The sequence below is a fragment of the Micropterus salmoides genome, unplaced genomic scaffold (genome assembly GCF_014851395.1).
Source record: "Micropterus salmoides isolate LMB-PRFRI ecotype aquatic unplaced genomic scaffold, ASM1485139v1 Ms_hic_scaffold_1, whole genome shotgun sequence".
Classification (NCBI taxonomy): domain Eukaryota; kingdom Metazoa; phylum Chordata; class Actinopteri; order Centrarchiformes; family Centrarchidae; genus Micropterus; species Micropterus salmoides.
Genome location: NW_024040040.1, coordinates 58,335,923 through 58,355,147, shown reverse-complemented (window position 1 = coordinate 58,355,147; position 19,225 = coordinate 58,335,923). Strand labels below are relative to the sequence as shown.

The 19,225-nt window shown below is 41.8% G+C and overlaps 1 protein-coding gene across 1 annotated transcript in view; it reads right to left on the bottom strand.

Annotated features, from left to right (window-relative positions):
* The window catches only part of wu:fc21g02, a 56,591-nt gene extending 37,587 nt beyond the window's left edge, over nt 1-19,004 (bottom strand). Inside the window, exon 1 of the mRNA XM_038733380.1 lies at nt 18,975-19,004. The gene's annotated coding sequence lies outside the window, so the exon portion shown is untranslated. The remainder of the gene's footprint in view (nt 1-18,974) is intronic.
* Between the last annotated feature and the right edge of the window lie 221 nt (nt 19,005-19,225).

The following is a 19,225-nucleotide window of genomic DNA, read 5'->3' as shown; positions in this document are numbered from 1 at the left end:
TTCATTTAGTACACACAGACTGATATTTCAAATGTTTATTTCATTTAATTGTGATGATTAAAACTGACAACTAATGAAAATCCCAAATTCAGTATCTCTGAAAATTAGAATATTACTTAAGACCAATACAAAAAAAGGATTTTTAGAAATGTTGGCCAACTGAAAAGTATGAACATGGGGCTCCTTTTGCCTGAATTACTGCACCAATGCGGCGTGGCATGGAGTCGATCAGTCTGTGGCACTGCTCAGGTGTTATGAGAGCCCAGGTTGCTCTGATAGTGGCCTTCAGCTCTTCTGCATTGTTGGGTCTGGCGTATCGCATCTTCCTCTTCACAATACCCCATAGATTTTCTATAGGGTTAAGGTCAGGCCAGTTTGCTGGCCAATTAAGAACAGGGATATCATGGTCCTTAAACCAGGTACTGGTAGCTTTGGCACTGTGTGCAGGTGCCAAGTCCTGTTGGAAAATGAAATCTACATCTCCATAAAGTTGGTCAGCAGCACGAAGCATGAAGTGCTCTAAAACTTCCTGGTAGACGGCTGCATTGACCTTGGACCTCAGAAAACACAGTGGACCAACACCAGCAGATGACATGCCACCCAAACCATCACTGACGTGGCTTCTGTGCCTCTCCTCTCTTCCTCCAGACTCTGGGACCTTGATTTCCAAAGGAAATGCAAAATTTCCTTTCATCAGAGAACATAACTTTGGACCACTCAGCAGCAGTCCAGTCCTTTTTGTCTTTAGCCCAGGCGAGACGCTTCTGACGCTGTGTCTTGTTCAAGAGTGGCTTGACACAAGGAATGCAATAGCTGAAACCCATGTCTTGCATACGTCTGTGCGTGGTGGTTCTTGAAGCACTGACTCCAGCTGCAGTCCACTCTTTGTGAATCTCCCCCACATTTTTGAATGGGTTTTGTTTCACAATCCTCTCCAGGGTGCGGTTATCCCTATTTCTTGTACACTTTTTTCTACCACATCTTTTCCTTCCCTTCGCCTCTCTATTAATGTGCTTGGACACAGAGCTCTGTGAACAGCCAGCCTCTTTAGCAATGACTTTCTGTCTTGCCCTCCTTGTGCAAGGTGTCAATGGTCATCTTTTGGACAGCTGTCAAGTCAGCAGTCTTCCCCATGATTGTGTAGCCTACAGAACTAGACTGAGAGACCATTTAAAGGCCTTTGCAGGTGTTTTGAGTTAATAAGCTGATTAGAGTGTGGCACCAGGTGTCTTCAATATTGAACCTTTTCACAATATTCTAATTTTCTGAGATACTGATTTGGGGGTTTTCATTAGTTGTCAGTTATAATCATCAAAATTAAAAGGAATGAACACTTGAAATATATCAGTCTGTGTGGAATGAATGTATACATTATACAAGTTTCACTTTTTGAATGGAATTACTGAAATAAATCAACTTTTTGATGATATTCTAGTTATATGACCAGCACCTATATTATGTGGGTCATGTTAGTTACAGCGACTGAGAAGTGGAGAAGCTGTGTACCCTGAGTATTGATAAAAGGCAATAAATCTAAATAGAACTTTACGAAGCAAACAGCGGCAGGTCCGAGTTAATGTAGCGTTAGCTGGCTGCTCCAGGCTGCATCACTATAGGATAGTCAACAAATCGTTCCACATTTACTTTTTACCGTTACATCATTTCTTGCAGGCTTTGACACTTCGACATAATATCTGTGGTACACAGGAAAGTAATATGGTCGCGTTAGTTGGTGAAGTAATGTGGAAAGTGATCGGATAACATTAGCAACTGCTCGGTGTTAGCCGGTGAGCTAACGTGACTTTCTCTGTGTTTCTCCAGCTTTACTAATGCTCACTTTGTTCTTATTACTTAATCATGTTGGGTCTGATGGGCTTCAGCACATTAACCTTATTGTTGTTTTGGATTCTTACATGGAGCCTGTGTTTTGCTGGGAGCCGGTTGTTTTATGGTGTTAGTAGACTGCATGTCGTTAGCGACCGTGTTGTCGCTGTAGAGAGAGAGAGGCTCGGGAGCGCGCACAGGGCTGAATCCGACCCGGTGTCCTCACATTAAAAGCAGTGGTTGAATAGTGGTTGATGCACGCAACGGAGAAAACAGGTGTGTGCTCCATTTCTAAGTGAGTTTTGAGCCCATTGACAATAAGGCAATGACAACTGGATTTATTAAAATCAAAAACTTACATATAGCCCCTTTTAATATTGTATTGTTAATAAAAGGTTTAAAAAAAAACAAACAAAAACAGTCTGGCTGCCGTCTCCCATCTGTTACAGTCCCAGACATAGCAGATAAACTCCTGGACATTCAGACTTCAATCCTGAGAACCTGGCAGAACTCACAATATGGACTTCATCTGTAATTTTAACTTGTTCTGGGAGCGCGCTTCTCTCTTCAAAAGAGACGGGAGAGGTAAAGAGAGGTAGCCACATTCAGCATGGGGCCCAGATTGCGGCTGTCTGTACAAACACAGAGAACCACGCATCTCCTTTGTGTGCACACCACAGACCTTTCCGGAGCTGCACTTCCCGCCTCTTGCATTCCGTCAACATTACGTTATCAATTAACCTCTAAAGAATCGATTGACATTTGTGATCATCTGTATTCCTTAAACCTGGCCTGGTCGCCACTCCTAAACGCCTCCTCCTTTTCCAACCTCAGCCGTCTGAGTTTGGCTGTAAACCAGGGCTTGTCATTGTTATAACTCACCCTGGTTCATGTTGGCATACAGCTGTCCTCACAGAAGCTGATGTAGGACGTAGGGCTGGGCGATATAGCCAAAAATGATAAAAACATTTAATATCCATCAATATCGAAAATTATCACGATAAATGTCAAATCATTATTTCTTTCAAGTGCAAAGGCAAATTTTTGCCCCTGAATGAAAGTTGAAGGGCCAGATGGTTGTGTGGTTCAACTTTTCTTTATGGTAAGAATTTGACAAACACTTGATGCCAAAAAGTGGATCCCTTTACATATCTGTGCTAGAATAAAAAAAAATAAAAAAAAAATCTAATTAGTAAATCTATTTGCGTCCCTTTCCCTCAATAAAATAAACATCTCAATATAAAAAGTGCTAATTCATTTGTGATTCTAATGAATTAAATCAAATATTTCTTGATGATATGCTGAACATTTTTATACTGTTATGGAAAATTATATTGCGATAATCATCATTATAGGCCCAGCCCTATTAGGACGTCACGGCCTCTGTATACTCATCGACATTGTTGGTAGCAGTCCTGAAAACATCCCAGTCAGTACAGTCCAAACACGCCTTTACAGCTTAGCACTGCTTAGACGTCCTCACCACAGGTGAGTGTCCCAGTGGGGCTCGCAGGACGGTATGATAGGCGCTGCTTACTGTGGTGTAGCGGTGATCCAAAATGTTCCCCTCTCTGGTTGGACACTTTATAAACTGTCTGTATTTGGTGAGTTCAAGACTGAGGTTTCCTTTGTTAAAGAGGGTGGGGGAGTGGGGGTGGTAACTGGGCATGGGTAAGGTTGTGCATAAGAAATTATATTTGCTTAATTATTCAGTAAAACCATATGTTATTGTGACTTGGACACTGACAAAATGTAAGCTGTAAAATGTAAGCCAAGAGTGTGAAACACTGTCACTGTTTCTGCACCACAGTCCATTATAAACCACACATTAAATAAAGTTTATACAAACATTGACAAGGGAAATACATTCATTCTCTCTGTGATTATGGACCCTCGCCAAAACTGCACGCCATCAATAATATCTGGCCCGTGGCCAGATTATGGTGCTTTCACAGCAATAATAAATAAATACTCTGATAGATCTCAGTCATTTTAAACATATCTATTTTAACTCGAAGGCCAACAACATTTTTGGAGATACATACAAATTAGGGACTGTGTAAAATATCAAATTGGTAATTGTTCAGGAAACGATATTTTGGACTATCTGAATGCGCTACACGAACTCTGCACGGCTTCACAATTTTATAAACTAACAAACTATTCAGTAAGTGGTGAGTCCTCTATGGCAGAGAGACCTGAGAATAAACTTTACACAGGAGAAATGGATGGGTATACTAGCAGACTGTGGAAAGTATCCAAGTGAGGCAAGAGGGAAGTTCACACAATATATGATCATACATAGATACGATTCACCAACTGATGAATGATAATGTGTTGGAAGTGTAAAACAGAGGTAGGAACTTTTCTTCACTGTATTTGGGAATGTGTATTAGTGAGTCCATTTTGGGTTAAAGCTGTGGACTTCTTGAGTAACTGGTCAGGCTCAGTGATTCCCCTGACTCTTGCTGTATGTTTATTAGGGGACAGATCAAAATCAATCAAAATTATCTTAAGATACTGGAAAACTACTGTATCTCCTAATCTGAAAGACTGGACTACTAATATGGTGGAGACCGCATCTTATGAGTCCATGCTTCATATACTGTCAGCCAACATGGAAAATGGGATGACTTCTTGGGATCTTTTTTGGACCTTGGGCAATTTGGGGTTCAGTATCTTGCCCAAGGACACTTGACATGCAGCCTACCGATTAACAGGCAACCCGCTCTACCTCCTGAGCCACAGCCGCCCTTGCTTTAAAAGGAAAGGGATGTGACATGTACCCAGCGTCCCCAGTGTAAATGACACCTATGAAACATACAATATTTGTTGCACTAAGAACTCTTATGGAATGAAATCCCAAAATAAATTGTGTAGTGCATACATACATGTATATATACACACATACATACATACACACACACACACTCCAGTTTGTTTTATCTTCGCCTCGGTGATCGGCACATCTGGGTGATGTAAGTTTAATGTGCGTTAGCATGTTGGTTGTTTCCATTTACATAACGTTAGGCTACAATAGTGGCACAACAACATGAACAAGGCTGGCTCTCTGTAGATGATACACCTATCTCGTGCAGTAAGAAATTATTATTGTATTTTTCTATGGCCACTTCAGGACCATGTTAACACAATGCAGCTTTAAAAGAACCTCACCTAAATTAAATAAAGTTATCCTATTCCTTTACAAAATGAGTAAACAAGATTATGACAAGACAATAAATGCCAGCTGACACTTTTTGATACTCAGTGCTACAGAAGCATTTTGGTGCCACAAACATGTTGAGCTTGGATAGTTAAAGCATGAGCATTAACATTTGTTCCCCTGTTTCTCAGAGCGAATCCAGTCCAGTCTGGCTGTCTGCGTGTCAGCTGCTATTACATTCTGAGGGAGTGCTTGGGCTTAATTTAGCAGAACAGCAACAATAATAGTGCTGCTCTTTATACAACGCTTTCATCACATGGAAATAAAGGACAGTGTTTTGCCTGGTCTGAATTAAATACAGCATTACCTACAGGTGAACCACGGGCTACAAGAAACAGTGATCACTATTGTACTGAAAGGTGCAATAATTCAGTGCTTAACCACATCAAGATGTTTGATGACTCAACAAACAGATACCTGCAAAATACTTGAAATAGGCCTACTGTGCTGCATTATTAATATTCTCCACCTCTTAATGAAAAACGATGAAAGGCTATCAGTAAACCTTTGCAGTGATGTGAGGACTACCCTGCATCACCTGTCTGAGAGGCAACAGTCTCTCAATGGTCTCAAACAGACTGTTAATGAAAACAGAGCTGTCCTCAACTTCAAACTGCCGGGAGAACCTGTGGGAGAATGACTCTAGGCCCCGAGAGCCTGATAACTCCAAGGGAACAAAGGCGGTCTAATCTGACGGGTGTGGCCCGTCACAATGCAGCCCTACCGGTCACGTCAGTCCGTACCTAAAACATCACCCACACCAGACACGTCCTTCGCCGATCGTACGCTGCATGAAGGCAGAAAAAGCGTCAATGTGCCTCCAAGCACGAGCTTAGCCCGTATTTACCAAACTTCACATGCTTTCTGAAAGCTCATGTTGAGTATAGAATCACTCATCTCTGGAAAAATCAGAGCAGCAGCCCCTACCCTGAACAAGCACCGCCAGGCCGAGAAGAAACACGCCGGGTCTTTGTTTCCGATGCAGTTCAGCCTGTTTCATGAATGCTTTTGAGTCGTGCTGTCTCTGATCCCGCTGGACTAATTCGCTTTATTCTTTACTGTTGGATAGTCCTTCCGCTCACATGTGCAGTAGTGGCCGTCGAGATGCCTCAGCCAACAGACGAGTCTGAATGGGAGTCCAACTGCTTTCACAGGGGGGAGGTTTCGGGGGGGGGGGGGAATGGTGTCTGTGGAATCATCTTACCTTCGAGTGGAGATAGTCGTCTATTCAGAGCTCATAACAAAGTTATGGGTTAGTATGCCAATGACACCGCCGCAGCCTCAGACTGGAGTGGAGATGGGTGTAGGGCCGTCTTAGGGGTGCTGCCTTCAGGATACTGTCGGAAATATCTTAATAGTACAAGAAGGTAAATCACAAAGAAAACACAGTGGTGCGATGTGACCTGCAGTCGTAACTCCGACAGAGCACGCACCGTTCACAACACGTCCACCAGCTATTTATTTAGAGAGCTTATTGGGTGTGGTCCGTGGACGACCAAGGTACGTTTGTTTCTTTGGTATAATTTTCATTCAGTTTTTCCTTATTACTGACAAGACCATTTTTTAATGTTCAATAATTTGTTTTCGACAGACGGTCCGGGCCCGTGTATGTTCTGACTATGAAATGAACAAACAAACAAAAAAAAAAAACACCTTTTTTTCGTTTATCGTTTCAAACTTGTGATTCCAAAAACGACTAAACCAAAATTCAAATAACGGTCCGATTTTGGTTTGGGGTCTGGGTATCTCTGGATAATCCGTAATTAGTTTGTAATACTAAAACGAAAATACCGTTTATCTGTTTTTTGTTTCAAAACGAAAAACCAAATAACCGTTTTTGGTGTCTGAATCAAAAAAACAATTAAAATCGGCCCGTTTTTGGTGATTCATTTTATTATCCCTTTTTCAACAAAGAATGAAGAAAGTCTGTGGTCAATTAGTTTTTCGTTATAAACCAAAAACGGAAGTCACGTGTTCTATTCCTTTTATGGAAGCAAAAGCAACCGGTAAAACCTTCAAAATAAAAGTAGCCCATGTACCATGTAGTTAGAAAGGTAATTATAAACTAAAATAACGTTTAGTAAAACTAAAGTAGCACTGGGTGTGAAAAAAAACACTTTAGTTAACTGAAAATAATAAAATAGCTCTGGCTGTTAGGGAGAATTAAACATTTGTAAGAACATTGGTTATATTCAATTTATATAGCGCCAAATTACAATAACCGTTATCTCACAGTGCTTTTCATAAAAGAGCAGTTCTAGACCATACTCTATGATGCTATTTACAGAAGCCCAACAACTCCCACCAAGAGCAAGCACTAGGCAACAGAGGCAAGGAAAAACTTCCTTTTAAGAGGCAGAAACCTCGAGCAGAACCATGGCTCAGGGTGGGCGGCCATCTGCCTCGACCTGGTTGGAGGCCTATAATTTCAGATTAAGACAAGTGAACTAATGTTATATGTAGCTTAGGATCGCAGTTAGCCTATTTAAGTTTCTATTATTTCATTCATATTTTAGTGTCCTAACATATTTATAGGCCTTCTTGCTATGTGGAAGCTCAACCAACAGAGGTCACTCTGCCCCCTTTCTGTGGCACCAACAGGCAACAAGGGTTTGACCTTTTGACTTGTGTTTCTATCAAAGAGAAGGCTGCATTGCTACCAAAGGAAGCTAATCACTGAGTTTGAAGGGTGTGCAGAACTTCACCTGCCTCCCAGCTGCTCTTTCTATGGTGCTATAGCTGCTAAAAACTCTCAGCTTCCACCATCTACTGTTGTGTGTCAAAACAAAACTCTTCCAAAACAAATCTGTGGAGTTGTAAACTTTTTATTTTCCTTTGCAATTTTTGACAGTGTAAAATACTTATGTTTGTTAAGTAGAGTAAATGTTTTTAATGCAGCCTGTAGTTCTCATAGGTTATGTAGGCATACTTATGTGGGAAACCTGGGCCCCGTTTCAGAAAGCGGGTTTAGTGAAAACTGAGTAAGTTGAGCCTGAGATGAGGGAAACTCTGGGTTTTGGTTTCAGAGAGCGCAATCAGATAAACTAGGTCTGTAACCCCGGCAACTTACGCTGTGAACCTAACCTGCTCGGGAGGAGGTTTACTTCAACTAACACCGAGTTTCTCTCTGACCCCTCCCCTTCTGCGGAGCTTGTAGCTGCTGTCTCACACACGTTTCATTTCCTCAATTATACTGTCGATATCAAAGCACATATTGGAACGGAATTACGTCTTTAGAAACATCGAAATCACGGCTAAATAGGCCATTCGTTTTCTTTTTTACCCAAACATGATCTTGAACATCTGTCATCGATGTATGGACAGATTTATCTTTGGACATCGTAAATTTATCCTCAGCACAGAATAAAATCTATAAGCTACACTGGCCTTTATAACACAGTGACTCTGGACATTAAGGCAAAAAATTTAGGCCCTCTGTGCGCTACAGTTTAAAGTAATCTGTACAAAACTGATCAATGAACAGTAACCTTTCATATTGTAGTCGCACTGATTGAACATTCCTATAGTAGTTATCAACTGGATATGATGTGAATATTTCTAAGTGAGGATGACTGGTGCAGCTGAAACAAATAGGCTAAATGTAGTTTAAAAGTGAGTTTTTCATTATCTGGTGATAGTCGGAATGTGTTTTAACAGCATTTCATAAAATACGAGATGAGCAAGATTGTGACATAGACGTCTTAAACTTCACAGTCAGTTTGAACCTAGAAACATTTTACATTACAACAAAAAAAATCATTAATAGGCCTGCTGAGTCGGAACGGTCACTTTACAATCACAGGTCCATGAGGAGCCTAAACTATGTCTAATCTGTTCGATTAATATTTTCATCTTCCGTTATTGTCACCGGCATTTATTCCCGTCAGGTTCCAGATGAATAAACAGGCCTGTAGCTATTTAAAATGAATAACAGGCTGGAGGAGAATTCCTGCACTAATTCCAGTCTAAACGATGAATGAGCAATGCTCTATAAAATGTAATATTGTTAACATATCGATCCTCCACTTCTGTCTTTTAGAGCTTATCAGGGTCCGCGTTGGCAGCATTCATGTTTCTAGCTCCACCCGATTAAAATGGAGGCTCTGCCTTTATTTACCCGTTGCCATGGTGAATTGTAGTATTGGAGCTCCATTGATTATGGCTTTTTTCCATCCCCACGCACACGCTTCCATCAGGCTCAACACACTCAGAGTTGATTGAACTTATTCTGATGGGCCTTTCTGAAACAGAAAACTCAGTTTGACAGCTCAGAGTTCTTCAACCCAGAGTTCAGGTTTACACTCAGAGTTTGTTGAACCTGCTTTCTGAAACAGGGCCCCGGTGAGCATTAATGAGAGTCAAATGATCTCTAGCTCTGGGGCTTTCAGATCTTTTAATGCTTTTTTGGGTTTAATTCTGTTTGATGAACCACCAGGGAAAGGCCGAGCTCTGTACTGTTCATACTTGTGTAAAGTAAAATAAAAGTGAAGTTGAGTCATTTAGTTTTTCTCCCTGGTACTCATCTCAGGACCTCCCAGAGTTTCCCCAATACCTGGAGGATGTGAGCCTGTGCAGGTTTAAGGACTGACGATAGTAGCAAGGCTGGCCCCATCAGCTACTGTCACTCAAATTAATGCTGGACTGGCAGGACAAAGCAGAACACCCCTCCTACCTCCAGCACCATTAAAGGGCCCTGTTGTCACTTTCAGATATTTACATCATGATTTATGGTAAACACAACTTGTAGTAATTGTGGCACTGTTTTTGTAAATAAGGATGATGTCAACTTATGTCTTTTAATACACGTGCCATATACAGTAGGCTTTTATGTACAACAGCACAGTGAAGCAGGACTCTGCAGTGCAACTCTTTCACTCACATATCCCCATAAATGATTTACAAGCATAGTGGGTTAGTGAAGACTAAAACCTACTGTAAATAATGTTATACCAACAGTCATTTATACTAGTTCCTGCTCCAGGTTGTGGTTAGATCCTCTGCAGCAGACAGATGTAGATTTAGTTACAACATTTGTAGACCCATGTCCAGCGTTCAGATCCAACAAGCCTCACATCATAAAATGGTCACTGCACACAAGGAGAAGGAGATCAGACATATTATAAATATGTATATAATTGTTATAAATTAATTCTGTGCTACTTGAACATTTTTGGACTACGGTCCTCCTTAGGAGGAAGGTTAGCATAGCGCTATAAGCAAATAAGCAAGCTTAGGAACACATCCATGATATAATGTCTCATTTTAACCCATGGGATTTAATTTTTATAGAGCATTTCTTTACAAGATAGACATGGGTTTCAACTGGAAAGGTGATTTATGAAACATCAAAATTTAAAGATCAGGTTTTGGGCAGTTTTATTAACTACACAAGCTCAAACAATAAACCAACAAGATGTTAAGGCCAATGCTGCAGAGATGCTAAAGGATAAAAGCAAAAGCACAATTGCCACCAGGATGCCCTGACACCACCACCCACAGGTGTGCACCACCACCTAAAGACAGCAAGTCACACACAACAAGGCTCAGTTAAAGGTCCGCACACAGCTGTCATATACACACACACACACACACACACACACGACATGCAGTGAAGGGAAGAGGGGCTCCCAGTCAACCACCCTGTCAGTCTGGCAGAACACTTGAAGAAGAGGGAGAAGGGCTGCAAACTGCCCCACCCTTAGCAGAACCTAGCAGTTGACAAAAACAAATCACAGGGCCCATCCACCTGCAACAGTCTCATAAAAAGAATCCCCATTTAAAATCAGGACACAAAAATCAGCAGTTGATCAGGCAGCAAATCAGTAGTGGCTATACAACCCTCAACTAATGCAGTAAATCATCCACCCAGCTGACTCCACCTCATTCAAAGTGCAAACATTTAAGGCAACTCAGTGTATCAACCTCCACGGCCATCTGTGGTGAACTGTAGCAGAACATGCCATGCAGTCTACAGGGGTCTCAGCGACAGGTGGCTTAAAATGCCTGTAATAAAAACAATTTTTAAAAAAGTGTTCACAAAGGTTGGATGGCATACCATCCAAAATCCTAACCTGCTCCCTAGCCACACTACGCCTCAAGAGAACTCGATGAAGAGAAGAAGAATCAACTCTTAATGAGGTGATTGTCTCCAGGTGTGTGCCCGCTACTGGAGAGGCAGGGTGGAGTTTACCCGAGAGGGTGAAACTAGATTGTGGCATTACTAGGCCGAAAGCCTACCCATCACAACAAGAAAATGGATAACCACACAGGCTAACTAATTTAGTGAAATACAAGCATAATTTAAACAGCTAGCATTGTGGTCAAACTCAAACCATCAGTTAATATTTAGTTTTATCAGAGTTATTAAGCAGCTAGCTATCAATACACAAACATGGTAGTTTTGTTTGTCTTTTTACTAAAGGGGACTGGGGCCAAACTCCCTTAAATAGATGAGAGAGTCTGAGCACATTGTTCAGTCTTCTCCAGAGCAGCCTTTACTGCCAGTTAACAAGCTGAGGACAAACAAAAAACTACCATGTTTGTGTATTGATAGCTAGCTGCATATGGATATGGAGGGATTATTTGGTCAGAACTAAAACAGTCGAAATCTGAAATGAAGTCGAAAATGAATTTGGTATTTAGGATTGGGCATTCAGTCATTTAGGATTGGGGATTGAGTCGTGTATGCAAATGAGGAGGCGTGACCCAAAGGCTGCAGGGAGGGTTTCGAAGGGCTGAGGCGCAGAGGCACTTTATGGACTGCAAGGGGAGCTCTGACTGCCAGCACACTGCCACGAAAGCAAGCAGAGGAACTGAGCAGGGCTGGAGAGAGGACAATCATTTATAATACCATACGAGTGTTTGGAGGACCTTGAAGTTTACATTGACCAGTGTTTTCATCGAGTGGTCATGGGGAAATCAAAGAGAAAATGCACTGAAGACTCACCTGGAGCAGTCCCCTCACAAGGCGCAGATTTCACAGATTTCCTGGATTGAATAGACAAGAAATTGTCTAGCTTTGATGCCCGATTATTTCTGGTGGAAGTACTTCAAAGAGTTTCAGGCTCTGCGGGAATCCCTGGAGTTCAGCCAGAAACAGGTGGTTGAGCTTGCGGCAGAAAACAAGGGCCTCAAAGGTTTGATTAATTCCCTCGGAGGGAATGACGCGGCTCTCGGCAGACAATAAAAACATTAGAGAAGCTATCATCGATCTCCAGGCTCGTAGTATGCGGGATAATCTGGTCATTTCGGGTATCCCAGAGCAGGCGGATGAAGCCCCAGAGGAGACCGTTAAAAGCGTCATCCAAAATCAACTGAAGCTCCCGGCTGAGACCATGAAGAACATCAGCTTCCACCGGGTGCACCGCCTGGGAGGACGGCGACAGGAAAACCAGAGGCCCAGGCCCATCGTCGCAAAGTTTGAACACGTCAAGCAGAAGGAACTGGTTAAAGGCTGCGGCAGGGAGCTGAGAGGGACCAACTTCAGCATTAAGTTTCCCCGGAAGATCCTGGACCAATGCCGAGTCCTGTTCCCGATAAGAAAGAAGCTTATTGGAGAAGGATCACGGGCTGTCATCGCGGTGGATAAACTTAACGTTGATGGCCAGCTGTACTGCGACACCACTCCTTGGCTCTACTAAGAACCAAGTCCAGCAACAGATCACCTGTATCACTATGCGATCATTCCCCCCCCCAGTTAATTACTCCGTGACATATGGCAGGTTAATAGTTATAAAATACAGTGTATGTCTCAAAAGCCTATACTGTGGTTATCTTACTAGACTGTCTGATAATGTTGTGCATTTTCCTCTGTTTTTGTTTCACTGTCTTTTGTTAATGTTTCTCTTCCTCCGCCGTTTACACGTCGATCAGCTGTGCTATTTTCATACTGTTTAATTCACAAACAGTCAGGCACACCGCTAGCACACACACACACGCAGGCGCATACAACACACACACACACACCACGATACAACACAGTGCACACACTAGCCTACACCACATCCCTTAGTTGAATGATGACCACACTTAAGCTCACCTCTTGGAATGTACGTGGAGTTGGTTCAAGGGAAAAGAGATAAAAAAAATTTAACCATCTACTGCAAGCAGACATTGTCCTACTACAGGAGACTCATTTACCCAAGACAGCAGATAAACTAACCTCACCACAGTTTCCTCACTCATACTCAGCCTGTTATAACTCAAAACAAAGGGGTGTCACCTTTATGATAAATAGAAAAACACACTTCAATCATAATACCACTACGATTGATCCAGAGGGTCGATTCATTATTGTTAACAAATCGATTTAAAATACTCGTTTATGCATTGCTAACTGTTGACGACCCCTCCTTTTTTTTCATGCTTTCTTCAACTCTCTGCTCACTCAGACACAGCTCTTATATTAGGAGGGGACTTCAACATGGTATGTAATCCAGCAGTTGACAGGCTCAGTACGGCAGGTGGTCACCGTATTTGGAAATCAACAGACATCCTTAAACAATACATGAGCAATTTTGGTCTTTGCGATGTTTGGCGTTCTCACCACCCCACTCTTAGAGAATATACCTTCTTTTCACCAGTCCAATTCAATTTTATTTATATAGCGCCAAATCACAACAGTTATCTCACAGCGCTTTTCATAAAAGAGCAGGTCTAGACCATACTCTGATGATATTTACAGAAGCCCAACAGTTCCCACCAAGAGCAAGCACTAGGTGACAGAGGCAAGGAAAAACTTCCTTTTAAGAGGCAGAAACCTCGAGCAGAACCATGGCTCAGGGTGGGCGGCCATCTGCCTCGACCGGTTGGGGTGAGAGAGAGGTGTAAGGAGAGAGAGAGGGGAGGGAGGCAGCCTACACAATATACACACAGAGGTACAGACTGTGAAGGTAATGTTGCTATAGACTAAATGAAAAATGAAAAATGGTACAGATATTTATAATGGTGTTAATGGTAACCATCGTAATGTTAATGATTATAATAACAATAAGACTAGCAACAATAGTCGTTGTAGCAGAGGGTGTCGAGCAGGAACACAGGGGCAGCAGGTGACCCGCAGCCACAGATCCAGACTCCACAGCTCCAGAGCCAGAAAACCTGCAGGAAGTGATAGGAGAGAGACGAGAAAGCACAAGACTACCAGAAAGGGGAGAAGTTGTGTTAGTAACATGCATTTAATGGGATAAGGTTGCATACAGAGGGAGAGAAAGTAGAGAAGAGAGGAGCTCAGTGCATCATGGGAAATCCCCCGGCAGTCTAGGCCTATAGCAGCATAACTAAGGGATGGTTCAGGACTACCTGAGCCAGCCCTAACTATAAGCTTTATCAAAGAGGAAAGTCTTAAGCCTACTCTTAAATGTGGAGATGGTGTCTGCCTCCTGAACCCAAACTGGAACCTGGTTCCACAGGAGAGGAGCTTGATAGCTGAACGCTCTGGCTCCTAGTCTACTTTTGGAGACTCTAGGAACCACAAGTAACCCTGCATTCTGGGAGCGCAGTGCTCTGGTGGGGTAGTAAGGTACTATGAGCTCTTTAAGATAAGATGGTGCCTGACCATTAAGAGCTTTGTAGGTAAGAATGATTTTAAATTCTATTCTGGATTTTACTGGAAGCCAATGCAAAGAAGCTAAAAACAGGAGAAATGTGATCTCTTTTCCTGGTTCCTGTCAGAACACGTGCTGCAGCATTCTGGATCAGCTGAAGAGTCTTAATGGACTTTTGAGCAGCCTCGACCATCCATATTCTCGCCTTGACTGTTTTTTGGTTAGCAGCTCTATTATTGACATTTCCGGCACTCAGATTCACCCTATCACTATCAGTGATCATGCACCGGTTTCTATCACTCTTACTAAAAAAAAAAAAAAACCCAAAAGGGTCACACGGCCAACTAGAAGTTGAGATTTAATGCATCATTGCTTAAAGACCTAGATTTATTATTTCAAAAAGGAGTGGGCAATATATATGGAAACTAATGACCTGCCAGGAACCTTGCCATGTCTTCTTTGGGAGGCAGCAAAAGCAGTCATGAGAGGTAATAATAATCTCAACATAATCATTTTATTTTATTTTATTTTTTTTTTAAACCTGTCCTGCCCAGCAGCCTGGTTTAGAGTATGATGAGCTGGATACCATATTGTGCCAGACAGATTTTACTTTAACAAGAGTATTAATATACTCCTTTTGTCTGTTTTATTATTTATTTAATTATGTATTGATTTGTCACCGGGCCGGACAGGGCAGCAGCCATCCAGAGACCCTGCAGGGAAAAATAATCTCCTATTCATCATACAAAAAAAAAGAAAGATCTTGTGAATTAGAGCTAGAACAAAAAATAAAAACATTAGAAACTACCCTTGCTGCCTCCCCACAGGAAAACATGCTGAATGATTTGAGAAAATCAAAACTTGAATTAAATGAAAATTAATAATAAAAATACCCAATTTCAGTTGGCAAGACTATGCTTGGAGAACTTTGAACATGGCAATAAATCGGGCAGATTCTTAGCCAGCCAATTGACATTGAATAAAGAAAAAAAAGGACTCAGCTGGGAATCTGACTTATAACCCAGAAGAAAAACAATGCATTCAAAGAGTATTATAAAAACTTGTATACATCACAAATTGATCCATCTAGCTCTATCATCGATGCATTTCTGAACAATATAGATTTGCCAAGTTTAGATGATGAACAGATCAGGGCTCTGGATTCACCTGTTTCAATGGCTGAACTCCAGGAAGCTCTCTTACATATGCCGAATAATAAAGCCCCTGGGCCAGATGGTTTTCCGGGTGAATTCTACAAGCAATTCTGGGAAATACTTGCGCCCACATTCTATAGGATGGTTATGCAAATTAGGGGTACTTGCATGTTGCCTCCAACAATGAACTCTGCTAATATCAGCCTGCTTCTTAAACCAGACAAAGACCCCACGCTCCCGTCCAGTTATCGCCCAATATCACTTAACGCAGATCTTAAAATCATCTGCAAAACCCTAGCAAGAAGGCTAGAGATGGTCACTCCTGGTATAATACACTCTGACCAAACAGGATTTATTAAGGGCAGGCACTCCACCAACAATACACGCAGGCTACTTAACATAATAGACTATGCCACTATTCATAACCTGGAAACCTGTTTCTTTAGATGCAGAGAAAGCATTTGACAGAGTAAATTGGAAATTTCTATTTGCTACATTACATAAATTTGGAAACTCTTTCATAGATTGGATTAAAATCTTACAGTTCCCCAAGAGCTTCTGTCAAAACAAAGGATCATACTTCTCCATACTTTAGTCTCCAGAGGGGTATCAGGCAGGGTTACAAAATAATAATATTAAAAGGAATTCAGACAGAAAATATACACCACAAGATAAGCCTTTATGTAGATGTAAATGCTCTGTATTTGTATAGCGCCTTTACACTACATCTGCATCCACCAGTCATACACTGAGCCTAAGCACTCAAACGGAAACCAACATTCACGCTCATTCATACACTGGCGGAACAGCTGCCAGGGGCAATTCGGGGTTCAGTATCTTGCCCAAGGACACTTCGACACGCAACCAGGGGGAGCCAGGGATTGAACCGCCAACCTTCTGAAACAGATAACAGCGCAGCTATAAAGTCTCAGCCGGCAGATCTAGTATGGTATTATTACTACACATGTATGGATGTAACATTGAGGCCTGATGGACAGCTGCTAATCAGTAACAGGACACATTAATCAACACCACATTATTCAGCTAAAGAAATCTAGCTTAACTTTTACGTGCTTTTCAAGTGAGTTAGCATTGTTTAGTCCACGGACATTCACAGACATGTTACCTAAGGGAAAATCCTCCGCTGCTTTGAGGATTACCCATAATCCTTCGTCATTACTAGAGTTCGCTGCAGGTACAACTTTATGACAGCAGGTGGCACAGTAATCCCATTTAGTAGGATTTGACCTGAACCTTTTTAACTATGTTACACAAGTACCGACAGTAACGTAACTCATGCATGTCAGCAACAGTTAGCCTAATACAGCTAACTTGCTAATGTTATCATATCTTACCTGCTGTACTGTCCGCTGCTTTCTCGTCAGACGGATAGCATTCCTTTCACTGTTGACTTTGTGTGTGAGGCCACATGGACAGAAATGCTGTACACTTTAAGTTATGGTATTATAAATTATAGTCCTCCCTCCAGCCCTGCTCAGTTCCTCTGCTTGCTTTCATGGCAGTGTGCTGGCAGTCAGAGCTCCCCCTGCAGTCCATAAAGTGCCTCTGCGCCTCAGCCCTTCCAAACCCTCCCTGCAGCCTTTGGGTCACGCCTCCTCATTTGCATACATGACTCAATCCTCAAATCCCCCAAACCCTAACTGGCTACATGACTAAATGCCCAATCCTAAGTACCAAATTCCTTTTCAACTTTTAGTTCTGACCAAATAATCCCTCCATACTCCACAGACACGCAGACTACTGCAGCCAACAACGGCTGTGTAAACACCTACAGCTGTAAGATAGTTTTCATGTTCGTACTGTTGTTATTCTGTCATTACATTGAGTAATTTTGTTAGGTTTTAAGTTAAAACCAAGAGACATCTGCATGATTTACAGAAAAATGGTGATGTAGGCCTACAGAAAAAGCTGGTCTTGTGAGACAAAAATAAACAGAAATAGTACAAAAGCAGACTGTCTTTGCTTTACTACTACTACAGACATTACATTGATAGTAGCCAGTAGAGTTGTGGTCACAGTATTTGCAGGCGGCCTCTGTGCTTGGGGTATTGCGCAATACCAGCAAGAACGCATCGTCTCAAACTGTCAGCAGCGTTTTGTGTGCTTATAACATTGGTTTTGAGAAACACCCAGTGCCTACAGAGAGATCTTGAGTGTTCCCTGTAAATCACCTCTTAAGAGCCACAGGTGTGTGCCTGCTTCTGGAGAGATAGACGGTGGAGCTTCCCTGAGGGGTTTTAACTGATTGTGGCATTACTAGGCCAAAAGCCTGCCTATCAGCCTATCACACTTGCATATATTAAATATGATAACAAATGTATAAATTGACTGGATGTGCATGATAGCAAATTTGTAAGTGTGCGAGTGATATTATCTGAATATGAGTATAACATCATATGAATGTGCGAGTGATGGGGCAGCAGTGGCTCAGGAGATAGAGTGGGTTGGCCGTTAATTGGAAGGTTGGTGGTTCAATCCCCCGGCTCCTCAAACAGATGTTATGGGAGAGGCCAAGAAGCCATGAGCTTATACAGGAAATACAACATAATTTAGCAAGGGTGGGGGGATTAGAGAAGCTTTTACACTGCGTGACAATGATTGCATTATTGCATATCACATAGAGACGGGTCTAAAAAATTCTTGATTGTGTCAGACTGCAATATACATTTAAGAATGTCAGTGTGAATGTGTGATAAATCACAGCACTATGATGTAATTAGAGTAATCTGTGTTAGATCTTTAAATGTGTGTCATGTAAGCTAGCCAGAGTTAACAGATGTCTATCAAAGTTTGCCACATACAAATTAACCTGTATAAAGTATTTTAGATGCTGGTTTTCAGAAAGTTATTTTATTTTGACATACTGACAATGTCCAAGTATAAATGGTAATGACATTTTGAGAGGGACTTCTCTACCACCCTGTGGAACATGCATTCTACACAGTTTGTAAATGGGAAACCCATCAATATGCAGTGCTGTTACCCAGCAGACTAATTAGTGTGAGAACTGTGGCTCTTCAACTTCAAATTGTACATCTTGTTCATAAGATGTATGCTATTACTTTTATTGCTGATATCTGTAATGGTTGATTTTATGTTACTATTTTTATGCATTTTAAAAATAATGGGTTTCAATGGGAGTAGAGGCTCAACTTTCTTCCAACCCACTCAACTTTGCTCTATGCAATATCAAAAATAAAGTCCTACCTCACACAGTATGCCACCCAGCTTCTGGTGCAGGCCATGGTTATCTCTCGCCTTGACTACTGCAATACCCTCCTAGCAGGTCTTCTAGCTTGTGCGGTGAAACTTGTCAGGGTTTCGTGGGTGAGCGCAGAGGAGGTGAGCCCAAACGCAAGACACTGGAGCAGAGACTCACGTTTTTTAATCCAAACAGGTAAACAGGCTTACAGGCAGTTGACTGGAAGATCCACACAGGCAGACAGAACACTCTACCA